Genomic DNA, 20,254 nt, shown 5'->3' with positions numbered 1-20,254 from the left:
CATTGTAATCCGTCGTGCCTGCTTCTCTCTCCATTTGATTGATTGTTATCCAAGTATTTACTGTTTTAGAATTAGTTCTCTTTGGTTCATTCTCTATTTACAAACAAACACAGAGTCGCAATACTCTGTTTAGTCTTTGCAGATAACGAAAAATCGTGTAAAAAAAAAGAAAAGGAATCGAGCAAAATCAGTAGGCCACTAATGGGATCTCTTTTTGACCTCGCTAAAATAGAAACATTAGGAACAACCCCTCATGACAAATACAAAACTAGTGAGATGAACTGAACTCCACACAATGATGGCTGCAAAACAGCTCGGCTCCGCCACCCACCCCGCCCAAAATAACGATAAAGAACGGCTGCCATGATTGGTTGCGGAATGACCACGACGGAGCTACGAAATGGTGCTGCTCTCATGCTAACCCCAGCTTCAGTCTGAAACATCCAGAAACACTGTAGACTACCAATTCGATCAGTTCCGGTAGCGCCCCAATGTAACCCGGTAGAGAAGAACTAGCCCTCCCCTCTTTGACTGATGGTTCTTGTTGCCTGTCCCTTCTGTTGTCATTTAACAGAACTATTTAGCCTGCTGAAAGGGGTTGTGTTCCGACCGCTGGTTGGTGGAGACATTTTGACTATATTCTGTACCTGCGTTGTCGCGTAATGCGTCATATGACGCGCCGCGTTAGCGCATCCGGAAGTCATCCGGGGCGCGCAGCGCGTAACGTAAGCATAACAAGTCATGTGACTTGTTAATAAAACTTTTCATTGGTTCATTTTACTTTTCTTATTGTAATGATGAAAGGCTTGGTCATATGACCTAAAAATTACGCTTTTCATTACTTCCGAACATTATTTTTTCTTAAATATATGTTATAATGTTCCAGGCTAATGTACTTTCCCGGAAATTTTACAACTGTCCTGCAAGTAAAATATATTCTTTTTCCGAGAAAAAGAGCGTTTCTTCGTCCCATGACGGAGCCGTTGAGCAAAAGAGGGTCGACCTGCTGTCTTAGTCGCCGATACGCCTGAATATGAGATTCTTATCGATCACTTTATGTTGCAGGAATAGAAAACACAACAGCCCTTGACCATTTATCTTTACTGCGTTCCTTCGTATTATACCTTTTACCCTTCATGTAATTGGTCTGCTTTATTTCACTTGCCTTTTAATGATTCTAAAACAGTCACTATTATTAAAAACTTTACCAATGTATATACTACTACCATGTTTTCTTTTAAAAACCTTTATTGTGAAAATTTCATTATACAAATACGAGCCTATAACCACGTGGGCCTGCCACAGAGCAAACTGTAATCGTACATGATGAATAGACATTTACACTGTAGAGGAACGTAACGGGCGGGCCATTAGGTTGCAAGAACTAAGGTGTCTAACAGTTACGGAATCGGTGGACGTACATTTTATAATTAAAATACGACAGGGCCAGTTACAATAAAATTATCTAGATATACATTTGCGGGCAAGTACCATGGGTGACGTTAATTCGAACTTTCAACAGTACAGTAATCAATAACACATCAGAACTTAATATCAATAGAGATGTCGAAATATTCAATCAATTCTCGTCCCCGCCCGCCATGTGCTTCAAAACTGCATACGTATCTCGTGATTTCAAGGTTCTGCAACCAGTACACAACAAGGAGTTACGAGTCCCATTTATTCCGGCGCCATTTTGGGCGAGGACGGGCAGGTCCAGGATATAGTCAAAATGTCTCTACCAACCATCGACTATGATGATGTTCATATGCTGTATTTATTAGAGTAACACTCATCTGTCCACATGAAATTAATTTGCCACAATCTAAACATGTCATTTTGATCTTTCCAAAGTTCTTCTAAATATTTGGGACCGTTTCCCTTGCCTCTGAAGCTCTCAGTGCCACTTCTTTGATGAATGTACTAGCAGGTCAGGGGTTCTCCTCCAAATCTCTCTTTTATGCAGCACTATAATTAATTGGTGCCACCTCTCCATATGACGATGCATGGTATAGTTACCACAACTATATTTTTTTTCGGTTCCTCTGGAGAGTTCATCGTGGCAGATGAAGCGTGTAACGTACCGGGCATTTACCTTTTTTTGCATGTACAGGAAAGGAAAAAAAAATCGAGCGTCCGAGTTCTAAGGTGTCCCAGGGCCATTTTAGTGGACCAGGCCCAAATCCAAAGAACAGGCCGCCATTTTGAGAGTCCTCTTGCAGCCGCCTGTCGCTGTAGCATCAAGAGCAGCCGAAACTCAGCTGAATGGCAACTGAAACGGTAAAGGGGCGCCCCACTACAGCAGACGAGCCTCCACCTAGGAAGGCCCATTCACGCCGGCTCCCCCCCCTTCGGGCACCCCACGCCGTTATTCGGAGCAGTATTGTAGGATGGCCACTCCAGTGCGGCAACTTGCTAGACATCACCTCGGTGGTAACCGAATCTCAACGCCTTGTGGTGTCTCCTATTCAGAAAACATTGTTATGCTGCCTTCGACCTATTCGCCGCAAGTGCGCACACAACTCAACTGCATAGCTTGCTAGACACCACCTCGGTGCCATCCGGATCTTGGAATGTCAGCACCTTTTGGTGTTTTCTCTTCAGAAAATATTGTTGCGCTGCCTTTGGCCCCATTCGCACATCGGTCCGCTACTGACGCCATCTCACAGGCTAATGGGGCGCCCCACGCCGAGTTTCAGCATTGTAGAATAACCACACCAGTACAGCAACTTGCTAGACATCACCTCGGTGCCATCCGGATCTCGGCGCCCCACTGCAGATGAAGTGCCTCTCAACTATGAAACCACCACGGTGACATCCGGATCTTGGCGCGTTGTGCTGCCTTCGGCCTATTCGCACATCGGTCCGCTACTGACGCCATCTCACAGGCTAATGGGGCGACCCACGCCGAGTTTCAGCATTGTAGGATGACCACACCAGTACAGCAACTTGCTAGACATCACCTCGGTGCCATCCGGATCTCGGCGCCCCACTGCAGATGAAGTGCCTCTCAACTATGAAACCACCACGGTGACATCCGGATCTTGGCGCGTTGTGCTGCCTTCGGCCTATTCGCACATCGGTCCGCTACTGACGCCATCTCACAGGCTAATGGGGCGACCCACGCCGAGTTTCAGCATTGTAGGATGACCACACCAGTACAGCAACTTGCTAGACATCACCTCAGTGCCATCCGAATCTTGGCATCTCAACGCCTAGTGGTATCTTCCATACAAAAAATATTGTTACGCTGCCTTTGGCCCCATTCGCACATCAGTCCGCAACTTAGACATCACCTCGGTGCCATCCGGATCTTGGCATCTCAGCGCCTTGTGGTGTCAGTCAGAAAATATTGTTGCGCTGCCTTTGGCCCCATTCGCACATCGGTCCGCTACTGACGCCATCTCACAGGCCAACGGGGCGCCCCACGCCGACTTTCAACATTGTAGGATGGCCACAGAAGTGCGACAACTTACTAGACACCACCTCGGTGCCATCCGGATCTTGGCGCGTTGTGCTGCCTTCGGCCTATTCGCACATCGGTCCGCTACTGACGCAAACTCACAGGCCAACGGGGCGCCCCACGCCGACTTTCAGCATTGTAGGATGGCCACACCAGTGCTGCAACTTGCTGGACACCACCTCGGTGCCATCCGGATCTTGGCGCGTTGTATTGCATTCGGCCTATTCGCACATCGGTCCGCTACTGACGCCGCCTCACGTGCCAACGTATTTTCTCCGCATTTTATACCCTATGCCGCATAACAGGTCATGTGACTTGTTTATAAAACTTTTCATTGGTTCATTTTACTTTTGGTTTCCTAATGATGGAAGGCTTGATCATATGACCTAAAAACAACACTTTTCATTGGATGAAAACTTTTTTTTTCCCCCAAACGATGAAAGCCCCACCTTGTTTCTGGATGTTTCAGACTAAACTGGCGTCAGCATGAGAGCACCACCATCTCGTAGCTCCGTCGTGGTCATTCCGCGAGCAATCATGGCAGCCGCTCCCCACCAGAAGCCTGCAGGAGTCGGGGCCCCCAAAACTTTTGATGAATTCTCAAGGCGGAGGGGACGCTTTCGAGAATGGGGTCCAAGACCTAGCAGACAAGCGTCCGATTTCCAAGGTGTCCCAGGGCCATTTCAGTGGACCACGCCCAAAAAGGAAAGAGCCTGCCGCCATTTTGAGAGTCCTGTGGCAGCCGCCTATCGCTGCACCGCAAGAGTGGGCGCAACTCAGCTGAATGGTGGATTTTGACACAGTGGACCAAAAGCGGACGGAATGGCAACTGAAACGGTAAAGGGGCGCCCCACTAAAACAGATGAGACTCCACCTGGAGAGGCCCGTTCACGCCGCCTCCCCCGGGGCGCCCCACGCCGTTATTCGGAGCAGCATTGTAGGATACCAAAACCAGTGCGGCAACTTACTGGACATCACCTTGGTGCCATCGTTCTGCTGCCTTTGAACTATTCGCACAACAGTTTGCTACTGATGACCCACCCCCCGCGACGCCCCACGCCGTTATTTGCTGGGTGGCAACTTACTAGACATCACTTTCGTGTCATCTAGATTTCGGCGCGTTCTGCTGCCTTGGAACTATTCGCACAACAGTTTGCTACTGATGACCCACCCCCCGCGACGCCCCACGCCGGAAATCTGGACGTTGTGCTGCGTTGGGACTATTCGCACAGCCGACCGCTACTTCGTTGTTTTTCCCTAAAAATGTTTATATGTTATTACTATTTTTGTTTTCTTGTATATATTTATAAATTATTAAAGTTTTATAATCTTACTACTTTGTCGGAGTGCTATATATTTTTAATGTGACACATAATTGTAAAAACTTTGATGTACAAAGAGTCATCCCTGGAATCTTCCGCTTCACGCTCGGTCCCCTCCCCAATCACAATACAGGATGGTTTTCAGATAATAGCAACGCTTCTGCTGTGACGGATGTCATCGAGTGTGGGCCTTGATCTACTATAACTCCTTTGAAGAGGGGTGATTCTTTACAGCTGTGGCCATAAACTACATCTGCAGGGCTAGCTGATAGCCTAGGACCGGCCTGGACAATCGGACACAGAGGAAAAGGAGTGTCAGAGGGTGCGGTAGTGAATAGGGCGAAAGGGAGGTGTCGGGCGGGCACAGGGTGTGATTCTCAGGGAAGAGCAGCGCAGATGGGGGGACGTTTATTACCCATGCATAAGACAGAGAGCGGGGGTGACCACTGCCTGGGTGAGATGCTTGCGAGGGTGGGGAGCCATGCTAAGGATCGACAGCGTGCACAGAGTGGGTCTGGTCAAGGCATCTAAAATGGCTGCCGTGCACGACAAAAGTGTGGCATTTGAAAAAAGACAAGATGGCGCACACAATGTTTTTCAACAATTCCTGATTTCCTTCGAATCGAACGTTAACAGACGTTGGGGCATATTACCAAAGTTAAGCGATATTTATCCCTAACGATGCATTGCAAAGATTTTTTTACCATCAGAAATTATCGCAGATAAACCTTGCTATTATCAAGGTTTATCGCAAATACGATAAAAAACGACCGCAATGCATTAATATCGCTGAAAACTCAGCGATATTCATGCATTACCGAGCTAATGCTCTTAGCCATGTTATCCACCTCCCATTGGATAACATGGCTAAGAACTGCTCAGGGCAGCTGTTACTTTTTGGAGATATTCGCGCTTATCTCGAATATTTCCAAAAGTTGATAATAGGAGATAGCGATGTTAGCGACTGTTTCCAGTCGCTAACATCTTGGCATGCCCACTTTGCATGTCATTAGTGATAAATATCACTCACATGCAAAGTGGGACCCAAGATGGTCGCTATCTCCTACTAGCCGTCGCTAACTGGTGTTAGCAACAGCTAGGTAATACAGATATAATTTTATCTCCGCGAAGCGGAGCGCTGTTACAGATATATATCTTGTTTTTGAACGTTAATTTCTCAAAATGCACTGAAGCACATATATTGAGACATAGCAAAGGCACATCGGGCTACCAGTCCCTAATATTTTACCAAGTTTCGTGCAAATCCATTCAGCCGTTCGATTATTATTATTATTATTTTTTTTTGCCCCGCGGGGCCCTTTTAAAACCTCCACATCAAACCTAGGGGGTCAGCGAGGATCTACTATGCCCCCTTATGGTCATTTGCCCCTTCGCTTTGGCCTCCTCTTGTCTCTCGATCCTACCGAGAGACAAGATGGCGGCCGCTACGTACTGTTTGGAATGTTTACAGACACCGGAGAGCCAATCAGCTTCGCTTCGCAAAGCTCCGTAACGCGAAAAGTACGCGAAGCGGTGCGCTGTTACAGATATATATCTTTTTTTGAACGTTAATTTCTCAAAATCCACTGAAGCACATATATTGAGACCTAGCAAAGGCACATCGGGCTACCAGTCCCTACAATTTTGCCAAGTTTCGTGCAAATCCATTCAGCCGTTCGATTATTATTATTATTTTTTTTTTTTGCCCCGCGGGGCCCTTTTAAAACCTCCACATCAAACCTAGGGGGTCAGCAAGGATCTACTATTCCCCCTTATGGTCATTTGCCCCTTCGCTTTGGCCTCCTCTTGTCTCTCGATCCTACCGAGAGACAAGATGGCGGCCGCTACGGACTGTTTGGAATGTTGACAGACGCCAGAGAACCAATCAGCTTCGCTTCACAAAGCTCCGTTGCGCGAAAAGTCCGCGTCCTGGGCCGCTGCCCAGTCCGCTGTTACAGATATATATCTTTTTTTAAACGTTAATTTCTCAAAATCCACTGCAGCACATACATTGAGACCTACAAAAGGCACATCGGGCTACCAGTCCCTACAATTTTGCCAAGTTTCGTGCAAATCCATTCAGCCGTTCGGGCTAAAAGTGAGGCCAACCGCCCTATGGAAATTAACATGGGAAAAACGCGTTTTGGGACCCCCCTTTTTTCTCGGCCCCCCCTTGACGAACCCCCCCAAAATTTTCAGGGGCTGCTCAGAAACAAAATGTGCCATTTTCCTGAAATTTCTGCCAATTCCGTCCACAAACGCCAAAGTTATTAGACATAGAATTTTCAAAAAACCCATAGAGAAAAAATCCTAACTATATATACCTACTGGCGACCGCCAGTAGGTAATGTGTGTGTATATATATATATATATATATGTATATATATATATATATATACACACACATTTGCCAGTCACAGACTCAGGTACCCATGCACATACCCTCTGAGACACTCATACACAAGCTCATGTACCTACTAAGACACTCATGCAGCCACTCACAGACTCACTCAGGGACTCATGTGTCTACTCACATACCCACTCAGAAACTCATACACTCACTCATGGACCAACTCAGAGACTCATGCACCCACTCACATACTCACTCAGAGACTCATCCACCCACTCATTTATCTACACAGAGACTCATTTACTCACTTGTATACCCACTCAGACATTTATGCATCCACTCACATACCCACTCAAAGATTTATGCACCCAGTCACAACACATTCAGAGACTCTAACACCCACCCAGACCTACTCAAACATTCATGTTCACACTCACACACCCACTCAGAGACATATGCCTCCACCCACAGACTAACTCTAAAATGTATACACCCACTCACAGACCCACACAGACAATTATGCACCCGCTCATAGATCCAGTCACACCATTATGTACCCACTGACATACCCATTCAGACACACATACAACCACTCACATACTCACTCCAACACTCTTGCACTCACTCACAGACCCACTAAAAGACTCATGTGCCCACTCACATACCTACTCAGAGACTCATGCTCCTACTCGTATACCCATATAGAGCATCATGCAACCACTTGCATACCCACTCATACCCACTCAAACACTTATGCATGCAGTCACATACCCACTCAGAGACGTATACACCCTGTCACAGACCCAGTGAGAGACTCATGCAGTCACTCACAGACACACTCAGATATCCACGCACCCAGTCACAGACCCACTGAAAGTTATGCACCCAGTAACAGAGCCACTTAAAAACTCATGCACCCACTAACAGACCTAGTCAGAGACTAATGCACACCGTAACAGACCCACTCAGAGGCATATGCACCCACTCACAGATCCACTCAGAGGCTCAAACAAACACTCACATACCCACTCAGACACTCATGCTCCCATTAAGAACCCCACTCAGAAACTTATGCACCCACTGACAGACCCACTCAGCGACTGATGTACCCGGTCACAGACCCACTCGGAGACTCATGCACCCACTCACATGACTCAGTAAATCATTAATACACACTTTTATAGAGACATTGAGAGACAGATGAATGTTTATATAAACGAATTTTGATAGTAATGAATCTAATGTGATAGTAAGAATTAATTATATAGTTATACATTTTGAATGTGGTGGTGGATATTGAATTCCTGCTTTTGCTTTGCTTTTTTGTGGTGTATTTGCGATCATCATGGCTACCGATGTTATCGTGACTCCCGGTGTTGGCATGAAAACGGAAAATAGGTTTCGAAGATGTTTTCTATAGAAGCTTAGTAGAAAAATATGAGTTTAAACAGTACAGTAATAAACCCCTAGTGTGTAAAATGCTATAACATGTGTGCGTATGTGTGTTTTACACTTCGTAATAAAGACGTGATTATCGCGGTTACTGGCGTAAGTTTGACTCCCAGTTTCATAACAAACATGGTAAATTGGTTTTAAAGATGGTTTTTAATGAACAAAACATGATTTTAAACTTGTTTTTTAGAAAGCTATGTATATGGTACCGTGTGTAGTGCAATGTTTAGAATTCATTTTTTTTGTTTTATGTGCTTGTGGCCGTTGAATGTCGGCTTTTCTTTTTTGATTTCGCAACATATTTGCAACCATTGCGACGTCGTCATGAACATTCCCAATTTTCTTTTTTAAATGATTTTTATAAAAAAAATTAGCAATATTTTGGGGACTAGGGTGGCTCTGACAAGAGCTTTTGTGTTATTCTGTGTATATGACAGTTACACATAAGACTGGATGCTGAGTTTTAGGTTGCTTAGAAACACCCTGCTGCCTTATCCTGTAAAGTGCACTCCATCACTTCTATAGATTCCATGCATGTTCCAATACAGGTTGTTTTTGTAGATAGAGCCCATGTTATGGTCCCTGAGGAATGCAGAACCAGTTTTATTAACATGGTTCCTGCCTTTGCCAATCTGTGAAAAACCTGGGACTCACGTCTGAGCATCCCCAGCACACTCGGGGTGAAAATTGCAAAAAACACAGTTGATGGACAGAATGTAGAACAATGTCATACATTCACCCCAGTACAAGGATCTGGGCCTAAATCCATCGTTTTTTTGCACTCCACACCACCCTGGGTTAGACACTTGGTATAAGCAAATCAGCTCTGACCCTGTGCCTCATGGGAACAGTCCAGTCCGAACTACCAAACCATGTCTTTCCCAGACCGAAATCAAGCATCCAAGGACCGGTTTCTGGCTATCAGCCTTCATCAGCCTGGATAGCTTGACTCCAGTGGTGTAGCCAGAAACCGGTCCTTGGATGCTTGATTCCGGTCTGGGAAAGACATGGCTTGGTAGTTCGGACTGGACTGTTCCCATGAGGCACAGGGTCAGAGCCGATTTGCATATAGCCAGTGTCTAACCCAGGGTGGTGTGGAGTGCAAAAAAACGATGGATTTAGGCCCAGATCCTTGTACTGGGGTGAATGTATGACATTGTTTTACAATCTGTCCATCAACTGTGTTTTTTGCAATTTTCACCCCGAGTGGGCTGGGTATGCTCAGACGTGAATCCCAGGCTCTCCACACCACTGGAGTCAAGCTATCCAGGCTGAATGAAGGCTGATAGCCAGAAACCGGTCCTTGGATGCTTGATTCCGGTCTGGGAAAGACATGGCTTGGTAGTTCAGACTGGACTGTTCCCATGAGGCACAGGGTCAGAGCTGATTTGCATATAGCCAGTGTCTAACCCAGGGTGGTGTGGAGTGCAAAAAAACGATGGATTTAGGCCCAGATCCTTGTACTGGGGTGAATGTATGACATTGTTCTACATTCTGTCCATCAACTGTGTTTTTTGCAATTTTGCCAATCTGTGGACAGAATTGATGAGACCACTTTCATTTCTGCCTATGGCATATTTTGGAATGCACCAAGGTAGTGTGATGGAAACGCATCATCAATTTACTAAAGGTATCCTTTATTAGGATTTCTAGTCCTATCCCAGTCAATGTGCCTAGGTCATTGCCACCGGAGAGCACATTCAAGAAGTCAGGTGCTGGTAAATCCACAATGGTTTTAACCCAAGGCAGCATTTAATGAAACTTTAATCCTCTCTGCCCAATCCAAGTAATGTCCACATTAGGCAAACCTAAGTCCCTGTTAATAGTTCTCTTTCTTGCAGCCTCATTATCCCAGTAGACATAGCTGTGGCAACACTGTAAGTATTTTTAAGTGAAGCTGCAGTAGCAAACAGGAGACAGCTGTAGCTGAATAAGGTAGTTAGTAGAATGAAAGGCAGTTCAAATGCATATGTGCTGGTGGTTTAAAACAACATAAAGAATTTGCTTGGATGGAGGGAATATGCAGGTAAATAAAAGTAGGTAGCATTTGGAAGGGATTATCAAATAGATGTTTCAATAGCTCTGGTAAATTGTAAAACATGTTATAGAGAGTTTGGTATGCTTTATAGTATGTGCAGTAAATCAAACCTGCTGTAGTTCATTTTGTTCTAGAATGTTCAATGAACTTTTGACCTACTGGTTCAAGTGGGTTTCTATGGAGAATGTGCTGAGGGTGCATTGGGTGCAGGGTGTTAAAGAGACAGGTATCAGTTTTATAAGGCAGGTAAGATTACCTTCATAGATTTTTGCAATTATCTGTGGTAAAATGTTTAAAAAAAAGCTATTAAGGCAATTCATCACGATCATCACAAGTACGTTGTGAAAATGTAACCAAAGGATTAACTGACAGTAACCATTCAAAAATGTAGTTACAACACTGACTTTTGCATTATTAGGCAATGAAAAGTTCAGAAGGTTGCCTTTTATGGTTGCTTTGTATAGGTGTGGTGTGCCAGTCTTGTTCTAAGTTTTTACACAACCTGATAGTATTGCATCTATTTAATAAGAGAGAAAAAAGTGATGTTACCAACAAACTCAATTTTCTGGTATGTCAATTCCATTTCTTTATAAATATAAACGTGGATTGACAAGGTATATAACTATGTCATATTGTCGTAAAATAGTTTAAATTGAACCAAGGGTATTTAAAAAAGGACACAGTTTGTCTTGGGTGCAGATTAGATGTCTGTGAAGTTAGATTATAATGTGTTTCATCGAGCTGCAAATTGCAGTTGTGCTCCTTTACTCCATTCTGTAAGTGGTAGAAAAAACACTGTAAACTATTAGTTTAAACTTTTATATAACAATGTAGTATAAGATATGATACATTTACATGATGTACTGCTCACAAACAATGTTTTCATTTGAATTGTGTGAGTTGTAGTCATACTTGGTCAACTCTAAAACAGGACTAGAACAGTCACAATTGAATGTAGCTACTACGTACTGTGGGTATATATGGACTATTAATTTGTCAAAGGTGACACCTATGTATTATATACTCTTTAGTGTAGGTGGTGGATAATTTCAGGGCATATTTGTATGTGCATAGATAGTGAGATATGTTCTTTAGTTATTATTCTAAGTGAGATGTGTAACATAACACTGCTAGGCATAGTTAAACAAGCAGGGCCTTATTCACAACGGCATTTACGCGTCATAATTTTACATCTGCAGTCAGGCTGGAATCTCCGTCTTGGGCTGTGCTGTCTGGCTCGAGCCTCACTCTCCACACTCAGGCTGGAATCTCCGCATCCAGGATGGAATCTATGGCTCAGGCTGGATGAAGTGTAATCAATGGCCCGGAATGCAATCTTTACAAAAAAGAACATTAGAAGTGTGAGATAAATGGTAGAGGAGGTCATGAAATCAGTTTGGGCAGGGAAAAGGGTATGGCCAGACACAGCATCACATTCCCTCAGTGTTGACTTTAGTGTTACACCACACTCAGTGTTGAGTGCAGTGTTACCACAAACTTTAGGTCTTAAACCGATCAAGGAGTTGATTGTCTTGTACAAGCCGAAGTGCATCCCTCTGGTACCCGACGGGGCAAGAGTCTGTGGCTACCCTCTTCAAGGTTCTCTCCAAACAATTGAGACTAAGAGCCTCATTTACGAGAAGTGGTGCATCGCTGCGTGAAAGCAGCAATGCGCCACTTCTCAGAGCACCCTCCTTGCGACATCAATGATGCGTCATATTTACAATATCATGTCGCAAGGAAGGACAGATATGTTAGTATAACTGATGTATATGTCAGTGCAAAAAGTGGCGCATTGCTGGAGTTGTGTCACCGGTGCGTCACAAAAGTGATGCACCGGTGGCGCAAAAGTGGCGCAGGAACTCATAAATGAGCCCCTAAGTGTCTTTGTAGGTTGTTACCCACCTCCAGGTGCCCTGCCAGATTAATAACCCATCTGGAATCTGGCCTCTCTTTTCTTGCAGATCCAGTCCTACCTCCACCCTTGCTCTTGTGGATTAAAGTTTGGACTTCCCCGTTTTGTTCCTTCACCAAAGAGATTTTGAAGGACTGCCTAAAATTAGAACATGGTAAAGCCATTCCTTGGTTTTCATATGTAAGGAAAACCTTTTTAGATATAGATCTTCCCCATTTCTTTTTTATTCCAAATGAATTTCCTGGAAGCGCAATAGTTGATATGAAAACAGTTCTATATCAGCATAGAACCCAGTTGAGATTTTGTAACCAACACTCTTCAGCTTCACTTTCACAGTATTTAGGTTTCGAACAAGAGGTGAGGCTAAACAATATCCTCTTTGGGTTACTAACACAGAACATATGTTTTGGTAGCCTACCCCAACAGGGTTCATGGTTTCATAGCAGCTTCCTCCTTTGTCCTTGTGAAGGCATTGCAAAACAATTTCTTGTCCATTTCTGTTTTTCTGCAGGTTTTATTCTCAACCCAGAAGTTTTTCCTATGACCTATTGTGCTGTCATTTGGGGATAGAAGTCAGAATGCGAGTTCATCCCGTCTTTTAGGTTTAAAATCAAAGTTTTGTTGTTTTGCCATTACCAGTTTAATCTGTAGTGTTGTGTATCGATTTAGATTCCGTATGAATTTCCAGATTCATGCCCTTATATAGGTGCAATTCACATTGCCTTTATTTAGGCATAGAAATCAAGCGCCTTATTTAGGCATAGTTCATGCTACTCAAATACAGGCTACTTACATCCGTTCATCTACGTCACAACGAGTTCCTGGAAAACTAGACTCTTAAGCCTTTAGGACTTCGCCTTGCTGAAATATTGATTTCTCCAAGAACTCATTTGTTATGCATGAACATCTATTTCTTAGGGGTTCATTCATTACATTCTTATGCCTGACTTTTACGTTAATACTGGCATTCCTAAACACCTTCAAGGTATAAATATACCTTCACTAGAGAAACCTTTGGCAATTCTTGGCACAACTAAACTAAACTAAACTATAGCTAAAACGGCACCTACTTCTTCACTTGTACTAGACTTAGGTTAGCTACACTGGGGTGGGAATATTTTTGAAGCACCATTTGAGTATTTTAGCCTGTGTTATTTATGTATGTATTTATATATATGTCATAGCTACAGGCCATGCTATTGCAGTATTATTTTATATTACTGTTAACGCTGTACGCATTATACTTCGCATTCTGTCTTACGATCGTAGCAGTTTATATCTCTTGCATGAGAAATAAGACTGTTCAATAAACCCTTTTTATTGAAACACCCGTATCCCTATTTCTGTGCAGCAACTCTGTAGAAATGAAGCATGCATGATTGACTGAGTGAAGCGGTTATCTATTGTTTCCACGACTTTGAAGATATTGTTCTGACTCTAAGAGAAACAAAGTTGTCATGTTGATGCGGTTGTCAGAAATTAATCCCTTCTTGTTCATTCGAGAAAGTTTCTAGTGACCTCTGGGTTAGCTGGCACACACAAGTAATTAAGTTTAATTACTCGATAGAGACATACTGACCTCAGTCCTATGTCAAAACTATAGTGTATATTATTCCAATGCACAGAGCCTATCAGGGATATAGGAACTACACTACAGTGGTGCTTTGAAAATTAGAAACTCTCAGAAACAAAATTAGCTCAACACAACTACACCTTTCTTAACATGAGGTATCCTTGCACTGTTTTTAGGTCTCGCACCTGCAACTGCAGGCCAAAGGCCTGCAGTCGCAAAGCGAGACTATTGTCATCATTCTGGCTTTCAAGGACTGAAAGGGAGAGGACAAGAGACTGGCACGCGCACGCACGCAGCAGTCTGCTGGGATCAGATCGCGCGCATAAAGTTGCGCTCTGATTCCGGCAGGCTCTTCACGTCACACATAGAGACCCCCCTCACCCCCCCCCCACGCGCATACACACACACACACACACACACACACATACAGACAGAACCCCCCCCCCCAGCATACACACACGCACGCACACTCTAGCGCACAGTCCTCGCAGAGGCGTAGCTCCCTCTCCGCCCCCTCCTATCCCCAGCAGTAGTGACCAGAGAGCGCGGGTACCTTGCAGACACCATGGGAGGTCCTCGCGCCCCCAGCCCACTCCGTTACTCCGCCGACCGTGCAGCAGCTCCCTCTCTCCGCCAGGCTGCTGCTCCTCCTCTCCGTGTTGTTCTCCTGGTCTCTGTCCAGGCGCTCAGGAGGGCGTCACTCACAGCTGAGGCGAGCGGTGACGTAGTCCACCTCTTAGCCCTCTAGGAACGAGGGAGAGGAGCTGATGGGGATTGTAGTTTTTTACCGACGCCATACCACGTGCAGCTTTTGGAGGCGTGGCCCGAAAACACAACAATTCCCAGGAGACCTTTTCTGCGCGAGGAGTTTGGATGGGTGATACCATTATTGCTGAGAGTCATTAAGACCAAGTGAGAAAATGTACAAGCAATACAATAGGTTTATTTTTCTAGTTTACTGTCCCCTTCTTTTCTCGTTTTTTTTCTAGTTTATTCTTGCTGAAGACAGGATATTTGGAAGTGACCACGGAGAGCATCTCGCGGAGGTAGTTTAATTTCGTCGCTCCAGGCGTTCAGAGGCAGAGTTGTTCTGTTTTCTGTTTGAAAGCGCATAACCGAGTCTCTAAGACACTGCGTTTAAGGCAGCTCTGTGTCATCCAGCTGGGGCACGCGATATGACTCCCGCTTCGTGTAAATGAAACGCAGCTTGTTTCCCGTGCTGTAAATGCTGGGAGTCACGGAGTGCACACAAACACATCCGAGGCAGCCCGCGACTATCTCCAGGGCAATTTCAGGCGAGGCTCCGGAAATACATATATTTTTTAATGGAGCTAAATAGTTCGTATTGCAACACTCCAATACACAATCATCTGGCACATTACAATGAGCTATTAGTTTTCCGTGACAGTACATCATGAACATGCAGAAAAGAAAGTGAGCCCTCAAGGGTGTATGCGATAATCAGCAGCATGCACTTAACTCACCGAGCCATCTTCCTGACAGAGGAGTTACCGAGAATTCCTCATACAACGAGCCTAAAAACAGCTGATGTATCCAACCTACTGACCTTTTCCTGTGCCTGAATGGCAGTCCATTTCATATGTTGCTAGTTTAATAACGGGGACAGCATTCATATTTCACCACTCCACGTACTCAACTAGTTTTTCTTGTGCTGTGGCCTGTGTGGCAGTGCTACTGAATAAGAGCATATTTAGGGCCTTGTAGCAAGTGTGGAGTACTGTTCACCCCTCAGAGGCCCTCCCACTGTCCACTGCCTTCTTATCTCTGAGACAGAAATGTTTGACCCCCCCCCCCCCCCACATGTTTTGCAGTCAGAGAGGTTATTTTCTGTTTCTTCGCTGCACCCACAGGGTTGCAGATATGGTGGATTTACAGTATATTTTCCATTATCAAACCTTGTCCAATCGTTGAATGGGTGGATAGATCAAGATTACAGACAGGGCTGCGTGGCTCCATAAATGAATAGCTTGATTGTTAGCAGTGGGTGCATGAATGAATCCAAGAAGGATTGGTAATGAATAAAGACATTCAGCTATGTGAAACAAATTGTCTCAATGCACTGACCAATGGTGGATGGTCTGATTTTAATTTTAACGTTCACATTACAACAACCTTTCCACAAAGCATGATAGACCACATTTTCAAGATTCCTGTTACTTTCCATTTACTTACGATAACCTTAGGACTAACCACCCACACCCTTTAACTCTAAATGATAAGCTATTACTAGACTTGGTGTTTTCACTTGAAGCAAAAACTATTCTGTCAGAGTAGAAATCCACATCAGAAACTAAAATGGTAGAATATTTTGTGTCACCAGAAGTGCGTATAATGCAATGTATAAAACATTATATAACATAACACAACATACCGCTCATCACTTATGGGATTCTTTTGATGTTTACCCTTTATTTATCGTTTTCTAAAAACACATAAATAAAGGGCATTTTTATTTACAATGCTAATAACTCAAAACCTTATAAATGCGAGACCTATTGCATTGTAAATGCTTGTTTAAATATTGAGCATTTTTAATCTCATTATGTATTTTTAGAACTGATTACGTCTGTATGTTTCATGTGTGCTGCCTAATATATAACACGTCTTGCTCAAGTGGCATGTGTTTCAACATTTCGTTTTTACGTAGCCCCAAGTAAAACCGATTGATAACTGTGTCTGACTTTTTTTTGGGACTGACATCCCAGGTAGCTTGGCGGACACTTTATATGACCTTTTATGGACAATTTAGAGGTTTTAGTTTTCTCAGGTTTGTCCTAATTTAATTGCATTTTATTGCAATGAAATGCTGTATAACGTATTTAATTTTGTCTCATGCTTTTGCATTGTGACCTGTATTTTATCATGTTTTTATTATTTATCTTTCTGACTTTCATGGTTCTCTGTGAACACCTCAAATCCTAAAGGACGACTTTTGTCTCATATTGTCTTTGAGAATCGGGCCTGCAGTGTTTAAATATAGAATACAGTTACTAGTGCAAAGTGTGCCTTTGCACAGCTACTAGCAGCAAGTAAAATTAGTTTCTCAAGTTTTAAATGAATGTTTTGGTACATATAGGTGATCTCTGACATATGCTCTCTGACATATGCCGTAGCTATGATTTAAAGTATGCTTGTTTCTGGTTAACAAAGTGAGAGTTGTCTATTTGAATTTCTGTAACTTAGTCATATGGACAGTGTTTTGTGAAGCACTATATATACTATACCAGTTATGATGCAAGTGAAGTACATGTTGAAAAAATATATAGGGTATTACTGACCCAGTTATGGATCAACAAAAGCACTTATACATTCAGTAGCATACTCAGAAAGTAGATATATGTTTCTAGCAGTACGAAAGGCAGTTGCAAATAAGTTTTGTAATTTGTGGTAAAGGAACTGAAGTATTTATTCAGCTATGTATGCTCAGATTGCTAGTGCTTTCAAAACTGACAGTCAGATACTGGTACATTTACTTAAACATGTTATGGTACTGCTAACAAGGCCATAGAGAGGGTTCTGTGTGGTTAATATGTAAGATATATATGTACTGTGAAGTTTGAGTGAGCTACATGTGCTTATAAAGATGCTTGCCATCACTTATACATGCAGCGTACCACCCAGACTTCAATCTGACATACCTAAGTAGAAATCCAGGCATTACGTCTCTGGTGTGGTAAAGTTGACCTGTGCATGCAGTTTTACTGTTAGGGCTGCCTTCTTACTTAAAACCCCTACAAAAGATGTAAACCAATCTTCTAAAACATATAACTCCACACTAAAGAAAGGTGCACCGGGGCCATAGTGCAGGGAGCTATATGTTTAAAAAATAACACATGTACTTTGAAGATTCACTGAGCTATATGCACTCCCACATACCCATGTGCCCCAATAAACATGCACTATGCAACCCAGACTTCAATCGGACACAGGTAATTAGAAAAGCACAGAGATACTAAAATACCCAGAATGCAGCCCCTTACAGACAGATTTAGAGAACAATACATGTTATGAAGAGCGGCAGTCATTTATCAACAAACAAATATGCACATGCAACTGCAGACCCAGATAAGGACTGAGACACTCATTCACATATCTGCTAAAAACTGACACTTGCAACTGTAACATGCAGAAAAGTAGCCCTTCCACATGTTTTCGACCTTGTACAGTTGAGCATCATACAAAGTCATGTGTCCCATTAAACACCCTCTCTGCCACCCAGACTTTAATCTGATACATCTTAGTAGAAAAGGAGACAAGCACTAAAACACCCAGTGAAATAGTGACAGAAGCACCTAAATATTCACTCACATAGACAGTCACAAGTGATAGCTATGTAGCGGTAATGAAGACAGTGGCACACACACACCTAAAATATCTTATACTCACTAACACATCCGAGAGGCAAAGCATGTAGCCTTAGAGACACATTTAGAGAATCATAGAGTTCATGAACAGAGGCAGTCATTTACCAACAAACTTACATACACATGCAATGACAGCCCCAGATGGGGACTCAGACATTCATTAACATATCTGCTAAAGAACTGAGATTCTCAAGTCTAACATGCAAAGAAGTAGGCCTTGCATCTTGTTTTGGGCCTTGTACAGTTTGCAGTTTAACTACTCTGACAACCTTCATATTTTAAACTACTACATAAAGAATAAACTGATCATGTACATGATATAAGTCACCACTGAGGTAGACTGTAGCTAGGTCATAGGGCAGGCAGGAATGTGCTTAAAGTTAATACGCAGTCAGAAGATTCACTGAGTAATTTGCGCTCATACAAACCCATGTACCCCATTAAACATCCAGCCTGCCACCCAGATTTTAATTTGACACACCTAAGTAGAAAAGCAGACATGCAGGAAAGACGCACCTAAAGATTCACTGATATAGACAGGCACAAGTGGTATGTATATAGCGCTAATTAATGCAGTTGCACACACACCTAAAAAACATAATATTCACTAATACATTCAGGAGAAAAAACATCCAACCCCTTCCAGACACATTTAGATAACCTGAAAGGTTTTGAACAAAGGCAGTGATTTACTGAAAAACTAACATGCACATGCAATTACAGCCCCAGACAGGGACCGAGACACTCTTTCACATATCTGCTAAAGAACTGACACTTTCAAGTCTAACATGCAGAGAAGTAACCCTTGTATCATGTTATGGGACTGTCCCACTCTTGAAAGCCTGAGCTAGCAAACTACTGAGCAAGAAAGGGAAATGTTAGTTGCTCCCACAGGACCCATTGGGAGGAGGGACTCCTATACACTGAGATCAGGGACCCAACACCTGGTGTCACTAGGAGATTGGTAGTGCCTCAGCAGAATATAGAGTTGCTCCTCATATTAGCAATTGACCACTCCCCTAGCTGGACATCTTGGCCAGCTAGAAATGTAGAGTTGGTTAGTCACCCTCTTCTACTAGCCAGGTATGTCCCAGAGGGTAAAACAGTTGTGCAACTCCTGGGCCACCTGTCAAGCCAGTGGCAAGACATGTGGCCACCCCAAGGCCCACTTAAATCCTCTTCCATTGGTTGGAGTTCACTTTGAAAGGGTAGGGATTGATATTGTTGGTTCCTTTGACCCTCCAAATGTCTCTGGAAATACATTTATACTGGTAGTAGTGGATCATGCTAAGAGGTATCCTGAAGCAATTCCCTTAACGACTACTACTGCTTCTGTAGTAACAAGGGATCTCATTGGTGTCTTTACCTGAGTGGTTTTTTTGAAAGGAGGTGTTGTCCGACAGAGGTACATACTTTATATCTGGCTACCAGAAACAAAGGTGGGCAAAATGTGGAGTGACATATAAGTTCACTAGCCCAAATCACCCACAAATAAATGGTCTTGTTGTTCAATAAGACCTTAAAAGGTGTGATTGATGGATTCCCTCAAAACCTCAGAAGGAAATGGGATGTATTTCTACCATGCCTAGAGGGAATTGAAACAGAAGGGAGTAGAGTTTTCACCCTTTTAAGTGATGTTTGGTCATCCTGTAAGGGGACTATTGTGTCTCATGAAGGAAGAATGAGAGAACCTAAGCAGAACATTGTGGATTATGTGTTTAGCCTTCATTCCAGGATGGCAAGGTACATGGAAAAA

This window comes from Lissotriton helveticus, chromosome 9, assembly GCF_964261635.1.
Source record: "Lissotriton helveticus chromosome 9, aLisHel1.1, whole genome shotgun sequence".
Taxonomy (NCBI): Eukaryota; Metazoa; Chordata; class Amphibia; order Caudata; family Salamandridae; genus Lissotriton; species Lissotriton helveticus.
Note: the sequence above shows the minus strand (reverse complement) of the source record.